Source organism: Coregonus lavaretus (genome assembly GCF_964263955.1).
Source record: "Coregonus lavaretus genome assembly, chromosome: 27".
NCBI lineage: Eukaryota > Metazoa > Chordata > Actinopteri > Salmoniformes > Salmonidae > Coregonus > Coregonus lavaretus.
In genome coordinates, this window is record NC_140014.1 from 35029153 (window position 1) to 35045161 (window position 16009).

At 46.2% G+C, this 16009-nt stretch overlaps 1 long non-coding RNA gene across 1 annotated transcript; it reads left to right on the plus strand.

The window, feature by feature from the left end:
- The first annotated feature begins 337 nt into the window (after nt 1-337).
- LOC311102358 lies at nt 338-670 on the plus strand. Its single transcript, XR_014609998.1, has 2 exons — nt 338-396; nt 503-670. It is a non-coding gene; the product is annotated as an uncharacterized lncRNA (long non-coding RNA).
- Nucleotides 671-16009: the final 15339 nt, after the last annotated feature.

The window sequence follows — 16009 nt, forward strand, 5'->3', positions numbered from 1 at the left end:
ACCAAACACTCAAACTCCAAAAAACTCCCAGCATGCACTGAGAGAGAGAGAGAGAGAGAGAGAGAGAGAGAGAGAGAGAGATCATCAGAGTTTATCCTGAAGAGCCATCCAGTTATATGATGTGCGGGTATAACATTTATATTGTCACCTGATGTCATGAACCCTGCATCCTGAGTCTGTTCCTGCCTGTGTTGCCGTTTTTCTGCTCTGAATCTCCTGTTTCCTGAAGGTTCCTGAACGCACCCTGTCCGGTTGCCGGGCGACATTGCTAGAGGGGTGATCTCTCGATTACCCGCACCTGCTTCTCATCAGCTTCGGCACACCTGGTCCTGATCATCACCCCTTCATAAGCTCTGACCTGACATCCATTCCCTGCCGGATCGTTAGCCATGAACAGTATGTTTTGTCAGCGTATCAGCCTCTGAGTTACTAGCGTTAGTTTTGTTGTTTTGCACCTTGTTGGCCTGCCGTGTACTTACCTCCGTTTTTTTTCTGTCTACAGTCATTCTCCCGGGACCTTCACCCAACCCCTGCCTGGTTGTCGGCGGCTGCCGTGCCATCATTGGATCTGCCACTTCACCTCCACCAACTCATCTCCGCCGCCCGCTCCGTCTCCTGGATTACTCTGCATCTTTTTTGAATCTGTTAATAAATACTCACCTTCGTTCAACTCACCTCGTCCTGGTCTGCTTCTGGGTTCTGTCGTAGTGAACAGTGACAGAACGATCCGGCCAGAAATGAACCCAGCGCACCTGGATTCTGTTCGCGATGCCATCACCCATCAGGAAAAGATGTTGGGACAACACAGCACTGCGCTACAGGAGATAGCGTTGTCGGTTCGGAACTTTTCTACCAGTCTGACGAAGATCCAGGCTCAGCTCAGTTTGCCGGTGGAGAATCCACCACCGGTTTCACCCCTCTCGCCTGCCGCTTCTGGAGCTGTGCCCTTCCGTGAGCCCAAGGTTCCGACGCCTGATAAGCATGAAGGGGATTTGGGAAGATGCTGTTCCTTTCTTATGCAGTGTGGATTAGTGTTCGATCTACAGCCCCACTCTTACGCCACAGACAAGGCTAGGATAGCATTTGTTATTGAATTGCTGCGTGGTAGAGCCCTGGAGTGGGCTTCAGCCGTATGGGAACGACAAGACACCTGCATGGCGTCATACCAGGAGTTCACGGCAGAGATGAGGAAGCTGTTTGACCATCCAGTCCGAGGTAAGGACGCAGCTAAGCGCCTGTTTTCTCTTCGCCAAGGAGCTCGCAGAGTTGCCGACTTCGTAATCGAATTCAGGACATTGGCTGTGGAGAGTGGGTGGAATGAAGAGTCATTGCAAGCGGCCTTTTATCAGGGGTTGTCGGAGCAACTCAAGGATGAGTTGATCTCCTATCCGGAGCCTAGTGATCTGGACAGTTTGGTAGCTTTGTCTATTCGGGTGGATAACAGAGTTCGAGAGAGAAGGAGGGAGAAGCAATGGGGCCCGTCCAATCAATCAGCTTCTCGGTTCCCAGTTGGGTCAGGAGGTGGACCAGAACGCGTCGATCATTGTCCACCACACGGGATTAGTGGAGAGGTCCTGCCTCCAGATTCTGAACCCATGCAAGTGGGGCGGCACGGGTTAACCAAGGAGAAGCGCCAACATAGACGTGAGACCAACCACTGCCTCTACTGTGGGAGTTCGGGACATTGCATCTCCACTTGCTCCCAGCGGCCGTCAAACTGCCCGGCTCGCTAAGTTTGGGAGGACTTTTAGCGAGCCGGTTTCAACCTCTCAATACCCCTGTCAGACCCCGTTTCCCGGCTACCCTCATGAACAAGAATCAGAGTTTAGCGATTAACGCTTTCGTCAATTTAGGTGCCGATGGCAGCTTTATTGATGCCGACATGGTGGAACAGCTGGGGCTTCCCAAGGAGCGATTACCGGAAGCCATTGAAGCTACCACTCTGAACGGCAGTAGTCGGGCACGTATCACGATGAGGACTGAACCGGTTAAGATGCTGTTGTCAGGGAATCATTCTGAGGTTATCTCCTTCTTCATTCTGCCTTCTCCCCATGTTCCTCTGGTCCTTGGTTACCCCTGGCTGAAAGAACACAATCCCACGTTCGATTGGGTGACTGGCAAGGTAACTAGTTGGAGCATTGATTGTCATGCTAACTGCCTCAAGACTGCCTGTTCCCATTCTGTTCCCAGTCAGGTCATTGAGGCTAACCCCCCAGATTTGTCCCTGGTTCCCAAAACATATCACGATTTGGGGGAAGTGTTCAGTAAGCAGAGGGCTCTGTCACTCCCTCCCCACCGACCATATGATTGTGCCATAAACCTGTTCCCTGGAGCTGCCTATCCCAAGGGACGGTTATACAGCATCTCCCGACCTGAACGTGAGGCTTTGGAGACCTACATAAAGGAGTCCCTAGCTGCTGGTCTCATTCGTCCCTCGTCATCACCCCTGGGGGCAGGATTCTTCTTTGTGAGTAAAAAGGATGGCTCTCTTCGACCTTGTATTGATTATCGGGGGTTGAATAATATAACGGTCAAGAACAAGTATCCCCTGCCCTTGATGAGCTCTGCTTTCGACTCCTTACAGGGTGCTACTGTGTTCACCAAGCTGGACCTACGCAATGTGTATCATCTGGTCCGGATCAGAGAGGGGGACGAGTGGTTGACTGGTTTCAATACACCGATGGGTCATTTCGAGTATCAGGTGATGCCGTTTGGACTGACCAATGCCCCAGCAGTGTTCCAGAGTATGGTGAATGACGTCCTGAGAGATATGATCGGTCTTTTTGTGTTCGTTTACCTGGATGACATTCTTATCTTCTCTAAGGAGCTTTCCAGCCATGTCCAGCATGTCAAGCAGGTTCTGCAGCGATTGTTGGAGAATCGCCTGTTTGTGAAGGCCGAGAAGTGTGAATTTCACGCCCACACTACATCCTTCCTCGGGTACATCGTCTCCAGGGGAGAGATTAGGATGGACCAAGAGAAGGTTAGGGCGGTTCTGGATTGGGCCCAGCCCGGTACGAGATTGCAGCTCCAGAGGTTTCTGGGGTTTGCGAATTTCTATCGTAGATTTATCCGTGATTACAGCCATGTGGCCGCTCCTTTAACTGCCCTGACTTCTAGTACCAGAACCTTCAGTTGGAATCCTGAGGCGGACCGAGCATTTCTGGATTTGAAGAGGCGATTCACCAACGCTCCGATTCTCTCTCAACCTGACACTGCCCGTCAGTTTGTCGTTGAAGTGGATGCGTCTGATGTGGGGGTTGGCGCCATCCTGTCCCAGCAATGCTCCACTGACGGTAAACTCCATCCCTGCGCCTACTACTCTCGTCGTCTTTCGTCTGCGGAGAGGCACTACGATGTGGGTAACCGGGAGCTCCTCGCGGTGAAACTTGCCTTGGAGGAGTGGCGCCACTGGTTGGAGGGGGCGGAGCAACCGTTTGTTGTCTGGACTGACCACAAGAATCTTGCTTACGTGCAATCGGCTAAACGTCTCAACTCCCGTCAGGCCAGGTGGTCGTTGTTTTTTGGACGCTTTAATTTTTCCTTGACGTTCCGACCGGGGTCTAAGAACGGCAAGGTGGATGCCTTGTCCCGGATGTTCTCCAAGACGGAGGAGAGGGGGGCCAAGACTGAGACGATTCTTCCCCGGAACCTTGTCGTGGGAGCCGTTATGTGGAGGATTGAGGAGGAGGTTATGGCGGCGCTTCGGGCGCAGCCCGGCCCCGGTAACGGTCCACCCGGTCGGTTGTTTGTGCCTGAGTCTGTCCGTTCGGCTGTCCTCCAATGGTCCCACGCCAGCAAGATGGCTTGTCACCCTGGCGTGGCTCAAACGATGGCGCTTCTACGCAGATGATTTTGGTGGCCTGCCATGGGAGAAGATACTCTGAGGTTTGTTGCTGCCTGTCCAGTTTGTGCGCAGAACAAGAGTGCCAATCGGCCCAGCTCTGGACTTCTTCACCCCCTATCGATCCCCCGGCGACCATGGTCGCATCTGGCCCTGGACTTTGTCACTGGGTTACCCTCTTCTGAGGGGAACACGGTCATTCTGACTATTGTGGACAGATTCAGCAAGTTCGCCCACTTTGTTCCCATCTCCAAGCATCCCTCTGCCTCTGAGACGTCCAAGATCCTGGTTCGGGAGGTTTTCAGGGTCCACGGATTGCCCAGTGACATAGTTTCCGACCGTGGCCCTCAGTTCACCTCTGCTGTCTGGAAATCCTTCTGTTTGGCCATTGGAGCTACAGTCAGTCTCACTTCTGGATTTCACCCCCAATCTAATGGACAGGCGGAGAGAGCCAACCAGAAGATGGAATCCACGCTGCGCTGCCTTGTCTCCTCCAACCCCACCTCTTGGGTCTCTCAGTTGCCTTGGGTTGAGTATGCCCACAATACTCTCCCTACTTCTGCCACTGGGATGTCTCCCTTCCAGTGCCTATACGGCTACCAACCCCCCTTGTTTCCTTCTCAGGAGAAGGATCTCTCGGTTCCCTCTGTCCAGGCCCACATTTGTCATTGCCACCGGACCTGGCATCGGGCCAGAAAGGCCCTCCTTAGAGTTTCTGACCGGTATCAGCTCCAGGCGAATCGTCGCCGTATTCCAGCCCCCGCTTATGCCATCGGAGATAGGGTCTGGTTGGCTACACGGGACCTTCCTCTGCGGACTGAGTCAAGGAAACTGTCGCTGAGGTTCATTGGTCCGTTTGTGGTGGAGAGAGTGATTAATCCTGTTGTGGTTCGACTCAAGTTGCCTAGTACGCTCAGAGTCCATCCCACCTTCCATGTCTCCTGCCTCAAGCCTGTTCTCCTCAGCCCTCTGTTGCCCCCTTCGCCTCCTCCTCCTCCTCCTCGGATGATCGGAGGAGGTCCTGTCTACACGGTGCGCCGCATCATGGATTCCAGACGGCGGGGCCGGGGTTTCCAGTATCTCGTGGACTGGGAGGGGTATGGTCCTGAGGAGAGGAGTTGGATTCCTCAGCGTCAGATCCTTGATGCTGACCTCCTTCGTGACTTCTACCGCCTCCATCCTGGCGCTCCGGGTAGACCGCCCGGTGGCGTTCGTCGGAGGGGGGTAATGTCATGAACCCTGCGTCCTGAGTCTGTTCCTGCCTGTGTTGCCGTTTTTATGCTCTGAATCTCCTGTTTCCTGAAGGTTCCTGAACGCACCCTGTCCGGTTGCCGGGCGACGTTGCTAGGCGGGTGATCTCTCGATCACCTGCATCTCATCAGCTTCGGCACACCTGGTCCTGATCATCACCCCTTCATAAGCTCTGACCTGACATCCATTCCCTGCCGGATCGTTAGCCATGAACAGTATGTTTGTCAGCGTATCAGCCTCTGAGTTACTAGCGTTAGTTTGTTTTGCACCTTGTTGGCCTGCCGTGTACTTACCGCCGTTTTTTTCTGTCTACAGTCATTCTCCCGGGACCTTCACCCAACCCCTGCCTGGTTGTCGGCGGCTGCCTTGCCATCATTGGATCTGCCACTTCACCTCCACCAACTCATCTACGCCGCCCGCTCCGTCTCCTGGATTACTCTGCATCTTTTTTGAATCTGTTAATAAATACTCACCTTCGTTCAACTCACCTCGTCCTGGTCTGCTTCTGGGTTCTGTCGTAGTGAACCGTGACACCTGATGTAGAAGAATTGGCAATAAAAGACTTGATTCATGATCCCTTTGTCAGATGAACATACATGTCCATAGTGTGTCCCAAATCGGACCACTTTACCATATATAGTGGAGTACTTTTGACCAGGGCCCATATAGGGATGCAGAATAGGGGAATATGGCAACACATTTCATCCCACATTAGGCACTTTATGTATTTTGGGACACTGTAAATCGATACCAATGTGAGACTTATTTGTTCTATCTATCAGAAGAATTGTATACCTTTGATTGTGGGTGTGAACAGTCCTAAAATAACACTTTGTATCTCATCCCACTACTAAAATAAACACAATACAATTTAGTGTATGTTTTGACATCCATCAACTCTGTTCTATGTGAATAATTACAGTGGGGGAAAAAAGTATTTAATCAGCCACCAATTGTGCAAGTTCTCCCACTTAAAAAGATGAGAGAGGCCTGTAATTTTCATCATAGGTACACGTCAACTATGACAGACAAAATGAGATTTTTTTTCTCCAGAAAATCACATTGTAGGATTTTTACTGAATTTATTTGCAAATTATGGTGGAAAATAAGTATTTGGTCAATAACAAAAGTTTCTCAATACTTTGTTATATACCCTTTGTTGGCAATGACACAGGCCAAACGTTTTCTGTAAGTCTTCACAAGGTTTTCACACACTGTTGCTGGTATTTTGGCCCATTCCTCCATGCAGATCTCCTCTAGAGCAGTGATGTTTTGGGGCTGTCGCTGGGCAACACGGACTTTCAACTCCCTCCAAAGATTTTCTATGGGGTTGAGATCTGTAGACTGGCTAGGCCACTCCAGGACCTTGAAATGCTTCTTACGAAGCCACTCCTTCGTTGCCCGGGCAGTGTGTTTGGGATCATTGTCATGCTGAAAGACCCAGCCACGTTTCATCTTCAATGCCCTTGCTGATGGAAGGAGGTTTTCACTCAAAATCTCACGATACATGGCCCCATTCATTCTTTCCTTTACATGGATCAGTCGTCCTGGTCCCTTTGCAGAAAAACAGCCCCAAAGCATGATGTTTCCACCCCCATGCTTCACAGTAGGTGTGGTGTTCTTTGGATGCATCTCGGCATTCTTTGTCCTCCAAACACGACGAGTTGAGTTTTTACCAAAAAGTTCTATTTTGGTATCATCTGACCACATGACATTCTCCCAATCCTCTTCTGGATCATCCAAATGCACTCTAGCAAACTTCAGACGGGCCTTGACATGTACTGGCTTAAGCAGGGGGACACATCTCGCACTGCAGGATTTGAGTCCCTGGCGGCGTAGTGTGTTACTGATGGTAGGCTTTGTTACTTTGGTCCCAGCTCTCTGCAGGTCATTCACTAGGTCCCCCCCGTGTGGTTCTGGGATTTTTGCTCACCGTTCTTGTGATCATTTTGACCCCACGGGGTGAGATCTTGCGTGGAGCCCCAGATCGAGGGAGATTATCAGTGGTCTTGTATGTCTTACATTTCCTAATAATTGCACCCACAGTTGATTTCTTCAAACCAAGCTGCTTACCTATTGCAGATTCAGTCTTCCCAGCCTGGTGCAGGTCTACAATTTGTTTCTGGTGTCCTTTGACAGCTCTTTGGTCTTGGCCATAGTGGAGTTTGGAGTGTGACTGTTTGAGGTTGTGGACAGGTGTCTTTTATACTGATAACAAGTTCAAACAGGTGCCATTAATACAGGTAACGAGTGGAGGACAGAGGAGCCTCTTAAAGAAGAAGTTACAGGTCTGTGAGAGCCAGAAATCTTGCTTGTTTGTAGGTGACCAAATACTTATTTTCCACCATAATTTGCAAATAAATTCATTAAAAATCCTACAATGTGATTTTCTGGATTTTCTTTTCTCAATTTGTCTGTCATAGTTGACGTGTACCTATGATGAAAATTACAGGCCTCTCTCATCTTTTTAAGTGGGAGAACCTGCACAATTGGTGGCTGACTAAATACTTTTTTTCCCCACTGTATCTATTTTCCCCTGGTCCAAACCAAATGGTTTCCTGCAGTATACTAAGCAAGATCAAATGTGTATTTTCTGTGCAAATAAGTGATGTCCTTTCTTTGAACTTCCTCTTTGATTCTTGTGCCATAACAAGAGACAGTCAGATCTGTGTGGCTAAGGGGGTCAGAGGAAATACCTATCCTTTTCAGTGGGGAAGCAAACATCCACACGTCATTATAAAGTAGCTGAACAGCTTTGCATTCACTGATGTTCTCTGCTGTCATCAGACTAGAAGAACACCACATAATGTAGCATTCCTCTGAAAAGGTACAAATACCTTCTTCCATATGAACTAACATTACTATCCGAGAGCTGATAGATTCTTCTGCTTTTTAGAGGTACAGAAATGTTGGGCCTATAAACACAAAAGCAGGGGTTACCAGAGAGGTCTCTACATGAACCGAGAACAGATTAATATATTTGTTGTATTTCAGAGGGAACATGGAAGAAAGAGCAGTGGAATAAAGTTACCACAGATGGACCTATTGTGTGAAACCTCAGTGGACTGTAGAAAACATATGTCTCCTTCCAATTTCTCACATTCTTCACACAGACTTCTTCCCATTCTATTCTCTCATTTCTCAAACATGAATTCTAAACTTTGCTGCCCGGTAGTCTCACATGGTTGTCCTTGTTTTGATCCAATGACAAGTCCCAGAAGTGCCTTCTTGTATTCAGAAATGGCTTCTTTCTTTCGTATCTATTTTTCCGTGCCTGTAGGCCTACAAGTGGATTTCCAAGTGACGGGAAAGGAGATTTGTTGGTGGGATTTCTCAAGGTTGGGCCACAGCAGCAGTTGGCCCGATGTAGGAGCTGAGCTCCAGCCCAATCAAACGGCTGCACCTGGTGCTTCATTACTTGTTCCTCTTTGTCTCCCTGCTCTCTGTTGGCGTGTACATGCTAGGAATGTCCAAATGAATTTACAAATTGTCAGAGCCTGCACTGCTGCTGATAATGACACGAGAGGCAGGGATTGAAGGGAAGGCGCTCTGAAGAAAAGTTTTTGGAAGAGAAGAACAATGTGGCGCGGCACGCTCCTCAATATCAATGCTGTGAATATCAATCTGCTTTGACATAAAGCTGCTTGTGTATGGCACTGTCTTCTGTGAGAGCTACTCTTTGTTGTTTACGGGGGTTTTCGTTCCCCTCAATGTCTCTGTTGCCCAGAGAGTTAATAACTATACATATTTTTCTTTAGATGATGCAGGTAAACAAAATATATTGTCATCATCATATCAATATGTTATCTTCATGATGTGGTGCATCAGGTCACATCCACCAAAACACAAAGGAGTAAGAGACACAGGCAACCGAGATGAAAAATCTATTGAACTTCTTTACAGTGTGATTTTTAAGATCTCCATTCCCTGAGTGTATCGCCAAATTAAAAAAACCTTTCTAATACCACAAAACATAAAAGCTCCTCTAGCCTCAAAGTAATAGAAAAAGCCATCTTGCCAAGGTCTGAATAATAACAACTTGATAAGCCATACAATATATTTGACTGAAAGGTGCTGGCATCATCACAGTGCCAAAGGCCTGTTCTCTCTGCCCGACTGCTCACTACCTAAGATGGCACCTTGGAAATGTTCGTAGAGAATGATGGAGGCCTCTAGTAGCCAAAAGCCACTTTTGCATGGGCAGTGCCATTGATGGCTTCCACCATGCTTCCACCATTTTAAAGTAGTCAAAGTAGTCAACTGGGTGGGGATTCCTATGGGTTGTAGCCTCAATGGCGCTGCCTTTGCTGTCACAGACACTATAATGGTACAGATACACTGAGTATACCAAGCATAAGGAACACCTTCCTAATATTGAGTCGTCGTCCTCCCCCCCACCCCCTTTTTCCCTCAGAACAGCCTCAGTTCGTCGGGGCTCCACAAGGTGTCGAAAGCGTTCCAAAGGAATGCTGGCCCGTGTTGACTCCAATCCTTCCCACAGTTGTGTCAAGTTGGCTGGATGTCCTTTGAGCAGTGGACCATTCTTCATACACATGGGAAACTGTTGAGCATGAAAAACCCAGCAGCATTGCAGTTCTTGACACAAACCGGTGCGCCTGACACCTACTACCATACCCCGTTCAAAGGCACTTCAATCTTTGTCTTGCCCATTCACCCTCTGAATGGCACACTCACACAATCCATGTCTTAATTGTCTCAAGGCTTAAAAATCCTTCTTTAACCTATCTCCTCCCCTTCATCTACACAGATTGAAGTGGATTTAACAAGTGACATCAATAAGGGATCATAGCTTTAACCTGGATTCACCTGGTTAGTATATGTCATGGAAAGAGTAGGTGTTCTTAATGTTTTGTACACACAGTGGCACCATTCAACATTATTGTCTTGGACAGCCTCTGAATGCAATTGCTGCCATGTTACAGAGATATACGGCACTGGCTCACCCACACACATAATGAGTTATTTAATCAGTACATAAGCAATGTGTAATCCTTTGTGTCATTCTGCAGATGGTGTCATATATTATGGAAGGGAACCGGTCATAAAAGCTTTACATCCCATCTCTGCCTCTGGCCAGGGATGCCCGGAAATCAGGGAGCTATCCTCACCTTGGCTCAACTAAGACTGAGCACTGAAAGATACAGTATATTGTCAAAATGTTTGAAGATGAGTTATTGACAGAATTGTGGTAGTGAAACAGTATAAGTGTGTAAGTTTTTTATTTTGAGAAATGCAGGTAGGAAAACCATATACACACAAGTCTTACATTAACACGCATATCAGGATGAGACTGCTACACCCATACAACTCAGAAACCCATTCTACATGTCTCCCAGACCACTTTGACAAATGTTACATTACAGTCAGTGGAACGCACCAGGCTACTGTACAAGATTAATGAGAGGGCGCGAGAGAGAGAGAGAGAGAGAGAGAGAGAGAGAGAGAGAGAGAGAGAGAGAGAGAGAGAGAGACAGACACCTCGTGCCAAACAATGGTTGCTGCTGAAATCGGGGGGAAACGACACATTCACTGTTCACAATAATGAAAACATTCCAGTAAAGGTCTGATCCAAATAAACTATGGACATCCCTAATGAGTCTTCTGGGTTCTGAAGGGAGACATAGATAATACTGGGGTTGCAGGGCTGGTACTGTAGAAACAGAAGCAGCACTGCTAGAAATACAGGTTCCCACACACACACACACACACACACCCACACACACACACCAACCCATGCAGTTCAGGCACTATGCTATAGCAGGACACCAGACCCAGACTGAGAATTAAAATACTGTAGTTCTATGCCCCTTCATCAGTGCCAATTCACACATTGTGCCACTAATTAAAGACCTTGTACAGTGAGGGAAAAAAAGTATTTGATCCCCTGCTGATTTTATACATTTGCCCACTGACAAAGAAATGATCAGTCTATAATTGTAATGGTAGGTTTATTTGAACAGTGAGAGACAGAATAACAACAACAAAATTCAGAAAAACGCATATCAAAAATGTTATAAATTGATTTGCATTTTAATGAGGGAAATAAGTATTTGACCCCTCTGCAAAACATGACTTAGTACTTGGTGGCAAAACCCTTGTTGGCAATCACAGAGGTCAGACGTTTCTTGTAGTTGGCCACCAGGTTTGCACACATCTCAGGAGGGATTTTGTTCCACTCCTCTTTGCAGATCTTCTCCAAGTCATTAAGGTTTCGAGGCTGACGTTTGGCAACTCGAACCTTCAGCTCCCTCCACAGATTTTCTATGGGATTAAGGTCTGTAGACTGGCTAGGCCACTCCAGGACCTTAATGTGCTTCTTCTTGAGCCACTCCTTTGTTGCCTTGGCCGTTTGTTTTGGGTCATTGTCATGCTGGAAAACCCATCCACAACCCATTTTCAATGCCCTGGCTGAGGGAAGGAGGTTCTCACCCAAGATTTGACGGTACATGGCCCCGTCCATCGTCCCTTTGATGCGGTGAAGTTGTCCTGTCCCCTTAGCAGAAAAACACCCCCAAAGCATAATGTTTCCATGTTTGACAGTGGCGATGGTGTTCTTGGGGTCAAATGCAGCATTCCTCCTCCTCCAAACACGGCGAGTTGAGTTGATACCAAAGAGCTCGATTTTGATTTCATCTGACCATAACACTTTCACCCAGTTCTCCTCTGAATCATTCAGATGTTCATTGGCTAACTTCAGACGACCCTGTATATGTGCTTTCTTGAGCAGGGGGACCTGCGGGTGCTGCAGGATTTCAGTCCTTCACGGCGTAGTGTGTTACCAATTGTTTTCTTGGTGACTATGGTCCCAGCTGTCTTGAGATATTGACAAGATCCTCCCGTGTAGTTCTGGGCTGATTCCTCACCGTTCTTATGATCATTGCAACTCCACGAGGTGAGATCTTGCATGGAGTCCCAGGCCGAGGGAGATTATTTTGTGTTTCTTCCATTTGCGAACAATTGCACCAACTGTTGTCACCTTCTCACCAAGCTGCTTGGCGATGGTCTTGTAGCCCATTCCAGCCTTGTGTAGGTCTACAATCTTGTCCCTGACATCCTTGGAGAGCTCTTTGGTCTTGGCCATGGTGGAGAGTTTGGAATCTGATTGATTGTTTGCTTCCGTGGACAGGTGTCTTTTATATAGGTAACAAACTGAGATTAGGAGCACTCCCTTTAAGAGTGTGCTCCTAATCTCAGCTCGTTACCTGTATAAAAGACACCTGGGAGCCAGAAATCTTTCTGATTGAGAGGGGTTCAAATGCTTATTTCCCTCATTAAAATGCAAATCAATTTATAACATTTTTGACATGCGTTTTTATGAATTTTTTTGTTGTTATGCTGTCTATAAATAAACCTACCATTAAAATTATAGACTGATTATTTCTTTGTCAGTGGGCAAACATATAAAATCAGCAGAGGATCAAATACTTTTTTCCCTAACTGTATTTTTCGAAAGAGAAAATGTGTGTTTTCTTAAAGGCCCAGTGCAGTCAAAAACATGATTTTCCTATATTGTATATATATTTCCACCCTATGAGGTTGGAATAATACTGTGAAATTGTGAAAAGGATTATAATCCTGTTAGTGTAAGAGCTGATTGAAAATAAATTAGTTAATAGACCAATAGTAAAAAGAGTTCCAAACATCTCTGCCAATAAAAGCTCGTTTTCAGTTTTCCCCTACCCACTCAGACCTCTCCAAGACAGTCCTAGCTAAATTCTTGCTTGAGTAATTGGTCTTCGCTAAGAATACATTTTTGTTTCTTTTTGACCGTTTTAATTGAAAAAAAAAAGTACTTAATTGTTTCTATTAAATGATTTGATATTGAGATAAAAACAGCTGCATTGGACCTTTAAGGATTATCAGCCTCTGTCTACAGTGCCTTCAGAAAGTTTTCATACCCCTTAACATACCCCTTAACATACCCCTTAACATACCCCTCCACAATGTTGTGTTACAGACTGAATTAAAAATGGATTAAATATAATTTCTCACCCGTCTACACACAATACCCCATAAGTGAAAACATGTTTTAAGAAAGTTTTGTACATTTATTGAAAATGAAATACAGAAATATCTGATTTACATAAGTATTCACACCCCTGAGTCAATACATGTTAGAATCACTTTTGCCAGCGATTACGGCTGTGAGTTTTTCTGGGTAAGTCTCTAAGAGCATTGCACACCTGGATTGTACAATATTTGCACATTATTCTTAAAAAAATTATTTAAGCTCTGTCAAGTTGGTTGTTGATCATTGCTAGGCAGTCATTTTCAAGTCTTGCCATAGATTTTCAAGCCGATTTAAGTCAAAACTGTAACTAGGCCACTCAGGAACATTCAATGTCATCTTGGTAAGCAACTCCAGTGTATACAGTGCCTTGCAAAAGTATTGATCCCCCTTGGTGTTTTTCCTATTTTGTTGCATTACAACCTGTAATTTAAATGGATTTTTATTTGGATTTCATGTAATGGACATACACAAAATAGTCCAAATTGGTGAAGTGGAATGAAAAAAATAACTTGCTTCAAAAAAATAAATAACGGAAAAGTGGTGTGTGCATATGTATTCACCCCATTTGCTATGAAGACCCTAAATGTCACAGTCGTTGAAGGACGGGTCAGACCAAGGCGCAGCGTGAAATGCATCCATGTTTATTAAACCGAATACACATACAAAACAGGCAACGAAACGTGACGTCGGAAGGCAGGCCAAACTCACTGAGCACAAAACAAGATCCCACAACACAGGCAGGAAAACTGGCTGCCTAAGTATGAGCCCCAATCAGAGACAACGAGCGACAGCTGCCTCTGATTGGGAATCACACCCGGCCAAACATAGAAATAGAAACATAGAATCCCCGCATAGAAAAACCCACACATATATTCACACCCTGACCAAACTAACTAGAGTCTATAGGTCAGGGCGTGACACTAAATAAGATCTGGTGCAACCAATTACCTTCAGAAGTCACATAATTAGTTAAATAAAGTCCACCTGTGTGCAATCTAAGTGTCACATGATCTGTCACATGATCTCAGTATATGTACACCTGTTCTGAAAGGCCCCAGAGTCTGCAACGCCACAGTTAATCTTTTCATTTTGTATAGAAAAATAAAATAAAATAAAAAATACATAATTCCACTTTGACATTTTTATTGATTTAACTAGGCAAGTCAGTTAAGAACAAATTCTTATTTACAATGATGGCCTACACCGGCCAAACCCGGACAACGCTGGGCCAATTGTGCGCCGCCCTATGGGACTCCCAATCACGGCCGGTTGTGATACAGCCTGGAATCAAACCAGGGGGTCTGTAGTGACACCTCAAGCACTGAGATGCAGTGTCTTAGACCGCTGCGCCACTCGGGAGCCCATTATAAAGAGACATGATGGGGTATTGTGTGTAGGCCAGTGACACAAATCTCAATTTACTCCATTTTAAATTCAGGCAGTAACACAACAAAATGTGGAAAAAGTCAAGGGGTTTGAATACTTTCTGAAGGCACTGTACAACTGGAACTAATCAAAAACTGTTGATGAACTGTCTCTTACTGGAATTAGACACTCTCTCAGTGTATCCAATCACCTGACAATTTGGTCCCAACATTGAAATGTTGTGGAAACAACGTTGATTCAACCAGTGTGTGCCCAGTGGGAAATATGTGTCCCAAATGGCACCCTATTGTCTTTAGAGTGCACCACTTTTGACCAGCAGTACATTATAAAGAGAACAGGGTGCCATTTGGGACACATATTTCCCACTGGGCACACACTGGTTGAATCAACGTTGTTTCCACAACATTTCAATGAAATTACGTTGAACCAACGTGGAATAGACGTCTGTGGCTAGACGAATTGATTGATATAGCTACTCAAAGGAAATCCCCAGGCATATTCTAGAAGCTCTGCTGCAGGGGGCCACAGATGTTGGACGGAGAGCTACTTCTCACAGTACTTTTTTCTCCTTACTCGCGGTCAAATCTTTTTTGAACTAATGATGTTTTCCCCTCATGTGATCAGGGAGAGGAGGCAGCTCTGGAGAGAGTGGGCATCTGAACACCTGTTGAACAAATCAAATCAAATCAAATTTGATTGGCCACATGCGCCGAATACAACAGGTGCAGACATTACAGTGAAATGCTTACTTACAGCCCTTAACTAACAGTGCATTTATTTTTAAGAAAAAATTAAAATAAAACAACAACAAAAAAGTGTTGAGAAAAAAAGAGCAGAAGTAAAATAAAATAACAGTAGGGAGGCTATATATACAGGGGGGTACCGGTGCAGAGTCAATGTGTGGGGGCACCGGATAGTTGAGGTAGTTGAAGTAATATGTACATGTGGGTAGAGTTAAAGTGACTATGCAAAAATCATTAACAGAGTAGCAGCAGCGTAAAAAGATGGGGTGGGGGGGCAGTGCAAATAGTCCGGGTAGCCATGATTAGCTGTTCAGGAGTCTTATGGCTTGGGGGTAGAAGCTGTTGAGAAGTCTTTTGGACCTAGACTTTGCACTCTGGTACCGCTTGCCGTGCTGTAGCAGAGAGAACAGTCTATGACTAGGGTGGCTGGAGTCTTTGACAATTTTGAGGGCCTTCCTCTGACACCGCCAGGTATAGAGGTCCTGGATGACAGGAAGCTTGGCCCCAGTGATGTACTGGGCCGTACGCACTACCCTCTGTAGTGCCTTGCGGTCGGAGGCCAAGCAGTTGCCATACCAGGCGGTGATGCAACCAGTCAAGATGCTCTCGATGGTGCAGCTGTAGAATTTTTTGAGGATCTGAGGACCCATGCCAAATCTTTTCAGTCTCCTGAGGGGGAATAGGCTTTGTCGTGCCCTCTTCACGACTGTCTTGGTGTGTTTGGACCATGATAGTTTGTTGGTGATGTGGACA